This window comes from Miscanthus floridulus, chromosome 1 (assembly GCF_019320115.1).
Source record: "Miscanthus floridulus cultivar M001 chromosome 1, ASM1932011v1, whole genome shotgun sequence".
In the NCBI taxonomy this organism is placed as follows: domain Eukaryota; kingdom Viridiplantae; phylum Streptophyta; class Magnoliopsida; order Poales; family Poaceae; genus Miscanthus; species Miscanthus floridulus.
In genome coordinates this window covers 72,568,164-72,574,646 of record NC_089580.1, presented here as the reverse complement: position 1 = coordinate 72,574,646, position 6,483 = coordinate 72,568,164, and positions in this window count along the sequence as shown.

Here is a 6,483-nt window from a genome sequence, read left to right as displayed (position 1 = left end):
AACTACCCCAAAAAGACTTCCCACACTGGCCACACCATTGCCCACCACATGCTCGATGAATTGCTGACGCGTCCTCTAGGCGTCGGCCGCGCCCCCACCATTGTTGCCGCGTGCTCTTGCGCTGCTCTCTCTCCCTCTCGTGTGTGGGACGACAGCAAGCACTCCTAGGTGCTCTCTCTCACTCATGCTCACCTCTCACTCACCCTTCCTTGCCTCTGCCGAGCGCATAGAGGGCGCACAACCATGCCCACCGGCACCCTGCTCCCTTGGCCGTCAGTCAGCCATCCCTGCCGTCATCCCCTGATCTCGGCTCGTTGGAATAGAAGAAGGAACTTGCGCTCAAATAAGGAGAAAGGGAAGGGCCTAATTGTGAATCCCATGACTCAGATAAATAGTGCCTGGTAGGATCTGTTTGCCGAAATCTGTTTAGTGGAAAGTGTAGGGTCCTCGGTGCAAATTTGTTTTTCTTTTATGGCTAAAACTTTGGAAAATCATAATAAATCATAGAAAAAATGTAAAATAGCAAATGAAGACTTTTTGGAATCCTTGAGAGTAGATCTATGCAGTGGAGTCATAATATGATACGTGTTAGTAGAAGGTTTTTGCTGTTTTTATTTATCTAGGTTAATTAGGGTTTTCTAGGAATAAATTCATATCTAAAGTTGTGGTCCTCCAATTGTTGTGAAATTTTTATGGTAGGCTACTGATGTTATGTGTGTGCTATGGTAAAAATTTTATGGTCATTGGATGTAGTATGATTGAGTTATTGGTTTAACTGGTTTAATGCTTGATAAATGATTTTAAATGGCTTATAAATAATTTATATGTGCAAAAATGTGAAATGTGGTTCCTTTGCCCTTGCATGGTGATAATGTGGCCTGAGAAACCCTAATATGGCTATATGTTTATAGAAAATAATGATCTTTACATTTATGTTGCTCTCACATGTTTATTAATAATTAAGATTTGTCTTTTTCATAGGAATTAAATTATAAAACCTGAGCATGTAAGATTTGTACAGTAATCATGTTTTATCATCATCTATCTCACATAAAAATTAGAGATACAAATGAGATGTTTGCAACATCACCTATAATTAATATATAGGTTTTTATATATAGAAAAGCTAATGAAAGTTTGTTAGTACATGCTTGTGTTTATGCCATGTAATACTTCTAATAATTGGTGCTAGGTAATGTGATTGCTTGGTTATAGTTAGGAGTTGCATGGAGCTGCATATATAGCAACAAAATGTTAGTTGTTAACAACCTAAATGGTAAATGCAAAAAGTTGTCTCTGCTGTTATGGCTGCATGTATAGTTTTTGTGGTAGTGATATTTTCGTGATACAAATGATGTTTTCTATAGATATGTTGAATACAAAATTTGTAGATAATTTCCTTATCTTGCTTGTCCTAAACTTTCATGATTTTAGACCTGCTGGTTTAAGAGGTATAGATTTTACAAGTTTGTTATCAGCTTTTGCATATGCTATAGACAGATCTGAATGATTGTATTTTTTGGATTATTTAAACATGTAATCATGTATTGGTGATAATAGGAGAGTTGGAGTTCTTTTCCTAAACTTTCTAAATGTCTAAGATCACTGCTTTTGGTGGTCTAGAACTCTAGTTATTGCTGTTCAAAGTGGAATGGTAGATTCTGTCCAAATCTTGATAGAGATGCTTTCTTGGTATTGTTTAACCTTGTTAGTTGTAGAATTATCTTAAGATCATAATAATAAAGTTATATATAACTTAATAATCTTTCTATAAAGTTAAATATCATGCTTGTTGGATGAATATAACTTGAGATATGCATTTCTAAAGTTAATATCAGTTTTCTGTCCTTAGTTGTATAATCTCTGCTTCATGATGTATTTTGACCCTGTTATTTGTTGAATCATATTTTGGTGTTAATAAAAAAGTTTTAGATAATTTCATTAGCTTTCCATAAAGTCTTGAATCACACTTTTTGCATGCCTAGAACACTAGGTATGATTAAAATAAGTGACTGTGGTGCCGCTGTTCACAATCTGTGTTTGTACCTAAAATTGTTTGTTTCACCTTGCTTTGCTTTGTGTGTTGCTAAGTGTGGCTCATGCCTTTGATAATGTTAAGTTAATATACCTAAAACCTTGTAAAACTTGTGTCCTGCTTGGTGCTGCCTTCCTTTCTATCCTAGCATGATAGGTTGTGGGATGATTAATTAAGTAACGTGGAGTGCTTATATATGTTCGGTGTAACCTTGTGCTCCTCTTGAATACTTTTATGTCAGGCATCTCATATTGCCATTCTTCGCATTCATGCACTTGCATTGTTGCATCTCATTTAGGTACACTAGATGCACCACGTGAAGGATGTGATGTTGGAGCCAAACCTGAAGATGGAGTTTGGTGAATCCATCCAGAAGACAGAAGGACTAAGCAAGTGATGAGATGGGAGATGCTCACCAAGCGAGTGTCATCTAACAAACACTAACCTAGTGTTGGATCCCAAGCAAGCCCTAGAGCATTCTAAGCCTCCTATGTTTTTACAAATATCACTTGTGTCCTTTATGTTTGATGCATTAGGTTATAGGAGTTGATTGAAAACACTTGCTGCATATACTTTCTTTGTCTAGACAAATATATCTTGAATCCTATGTAGGTCTAGGATTGAATATATGCTTAGCCATGCTTAGTTCGGTAGAAGTCGAGTGATTTCCTGTCACCTGCAAGATATAGGTATATATCTGGTCATGGTTGGCTATAATTGCTATGGTGGAAATAACCTTGTGTTGATGAATAAAAGGAGATAGGGCGGGATTGTGATAGAGAAGCACTAAGGCATGGAGGTCTTGGTGCCTATTTATCCTGGTCTGTGTTGGTTAAGGACCGATTCACTATACATCCTCATGTCTTGTTGAACGCATGCCTAGCACTTAGTAGGCTAGATAAGTTGAAGGGTAAGTGAAAGTGCTCACACCGGAGGAAGTAAGGGTGTGCAGAGAGCCAGTGGTGTGAGTCCAAGGGTAGGCCGGGCCTAAACTTCCTAGTAAACTGGTAGTATCCCTGAGGGTGCGGTGCTAATCGAACCCACGACTATACCAGAGTTGTACCAAAGGTGACCCGACGTGACCCTGATGGGGGAAGTATGGGTTTTTGTTAGGAATAACTCCCCAACTGGTTGGAATCGATTTGAGTCACCGTCTCTCCTAGATAGTGAGAACTTGACTGAGCAGCGGCAACGTAACATTAATTGATGGAACTTGATGGTTATGAAGATGCTCAAATTAATACACCGGATATGGTTACTAATGCTTGTTAGCTTAATCACATGATTGCTCTAGTACATGTGCTAATCTAGAGATGCTTAATTGAATAGGTATTCAATTTGATGCTAAAGATATTAAATCTCCAAGTTATGTTCCTTAAGCTTTTATGCAAAATGTTGTCAAGCTAACTCCACCGATAAAGCCTTGCATACTCCTTGGTGTTACTTTATTTTTGGTTTATGATGGGTAAGTCTAACTGAGTACCTTCTTATACTCAGGGTTCATCCCACCATGTTGCAGGTGAAGATCTCGGCCTGCTAAAGATGGTGGCTAACCGCTGGTGGGCTCAGCGACTCTATGTAGTGTTCTTATCTATATGCTTTTGTCAGAGGATGTTCCGTATGCTAGCAATGTATTTGGAACTTATATTATTGTAATCAGTTGAAAGCTATGTTGTTTTCACTAATCGGTTTTGAAACCCAAACTTGTATTATTCTTTGTGAACTCATTGTAAACATTAATTCCACTACAACTCTGTGTATATGATATGTATTTAATTAATCGTGCGATCTTGGTTATGATGTGGATTTACCAAGGTCCTTTGTGACACTCGGTGGACTACCGGGTTTGTATAAGTGAAAGTATGTGCGCGTCAACGTGTTAACCGGGGACAGCCATACTTGATCTTGTATAAATTAGGTGGTTTTGTCACACATTCGCCGCCCACGGTGCTAGAGAGGATGGCGTTTCTTGGCGCATCATGGTTGATGAGGTGCTCTAGCTCTAGCTAGATGGATGCCACCGCATTCTGGATCCTAAAAGGTAGGTCTGGAAGGGAGTACCAGAAGCGATCAGGTGGCAGGAGCACCTCACTAGTGCTAATCTAGTGGTGGACGTTGGCCAGCTTGTAGAACATTTGGTGGCGGTCCAACATAGTAGGGTTCAGGCCTAGACCATGCCGGATCTATCGGCCTAGGACCTCAAGATTCGCTCCTAGATGTCCTAGCGGAGGAGGTGACGCTGGGAGCTCGTTGCTCACCGGTGTGGCCCCGTCGAGTGGACGAAGCTCACCATAGCAGTCGTGCGATGTAGGTTAGGATCCCAAAGTTGAGGACCTAGCCTAGGGCAAAGGCATCGGCTATGATGAAGAACTCACCAGGGAAGCAAACATCGTCATCTAGGGTGGTGCCACTTGCTTTGGTGATGAGGCAGGTGGCTCCAGCCACCATAGAGCCTGAGTCACACTTGACGCTGCCCCCTACCTAGCATGCTAGCTATCGTGGGGTCAGAACCATGGCAATCATAGTTGTTCGAGTTGGTGTCAGAGTACAGGTCTCTGGTGGCTCGAGTGGACTCTAGAACACAAGAATCACAGCGGTTTGCCCTGGTTCAAGCCAATCGATGCCATACGTCTAGTAGCTGATGATCCTTATACTTAGGAGCACCCAAAATTAGGGGGTTACAACAGAGTGTAGAGAGAGATTTGATAGGGGGGTTAGCTCGGTGCTAATCCTTAGGTCGCCTTGCTTCTGGTGGAGCCTTCCCCTCATCAGAGAGGAGGAAGACGATAGGATGCAGTGGAGGAGCTCTCGGTGCCCCTCTCTCTAGGTTTCCCTTCCCTCGATGCTGAGCAGGAGTGGATGGAATGGAATGGAATGATTTGTCTTGGATCGTCCTTCCTCCTCTAGGTCTAACCTTATCCCTTATATAATAAGATAGGTCAGGTCACATGGTGGTTTGGGGAGATGAGTCTACAGTCTACATGTGCTAAAGTCCAGGAAGGTCTTGTAGTGGTGCTCTGTGGACCATGGCGGTGTCGTGGAGCCGAACAAGCCTTGGGCGTCGTCCGACTGCTTTGTTCTGACACTCTACATGTCAAGCTATGTTGGCTTGGACTAGCCTCCCCTAGGAGGACCTTCTAGAGTCTTCTTGGTGGCGAAGGAGGTTGGCTCTTTAGGCTGGCATGTGGGCCCTATCGGTATTTCTTAACGCATATAGAAATAATCTGCTAGCGCACGAAATTACTGTTGTAGCATTTCACCCGAAAGTATTTAGGGTATCATATTTCCATGAGGAACAGATGTGTAAAAGTCTCTTAACTAGTCCACCTAAGATAACAAGAAGAAAGATAGTTCGGGTAGTAAGGTTTTCTAGGGCTAAAGATCCTAAGTCAAGCTAGCTTTGCCACTATAAACTTGCTTCGGGCACCGGATAACACTTGGTCTGCCAAGCATTGCTGGCCTATGGCTCTACAACATACCCAAATGTGGGGGATTACGAGGGATAGATAGGGTTGTTGCCACCTGCCGCCTACCCCTCAACCATAGGGTATGAGGCAAATGAAGGTAGCCTCTAGCCTAGACACCACGGCTATGCTATCGACTACTACTCTAGTGTCGATCAGGGTTATCCATCTTTATCAGGGCCCTCTACTAGAGTATCCGCTACAAGAGTGGATGACGAACCCACAAGTAAATAATGAATAAGACTAACTTAAAGTAAGAGCTCACCATCGTAGAAGAACACGAACCTTGCACACCAAATAGTACTAGATTCGCTGAGGTACAAGTGAAGAGGGAGCCAGCATCCTCGACACTCCTTTCACTTGGTGTACAAGGTTCGCCAGGTACATAAGTGGAGGTAGCCGACAACTCCAATACTCTCCATGTCTTTCTCTTCTTCACTCACTCCCTAAACTAAGAATATCTAAAACTATAAATAGGAGTGTAACACTTCTCTTCTTGTCACATTGTGTTGTCTCTTGTGTTGATGAAATGAGGAGGAGGCATCCCCATCTATTTATAGGAGTGGAATGGTCGGTTTGGAGGAATATTCTTGGAAGAATTGCATGCAACTAATGTGGGGGAGGCACCAGGAGGCGACACGTGGTGGCTCGAGGTAGTTGGAGGGGCTAGGGGTGCTGTGCGGCTGCACCTAGGTGGCACCTCCCTGCGATCGCCTTCCGCATGGCAGTTGAATGTTGAGCCTAGACTCCTAAGTGGGTTTTGGGCCTAGGTTTGCATGGTAAGTGGGCCTTCCTTCTATTTGCTTGAGTGGGTCTGTGTTACGCTTTCTCTGTTTGTGCTTTTTGACTGTTTTTCATATGTATTCCATGTATGTGTCCTGCAAATGCACAACTCACCAAAACCTATGGAAATCATTAGTTTAAAGCTCTATTACTAGGTTTGGTTTTCATTTGAGTAAGTTTTATATGATGTTGGTGGTTAAA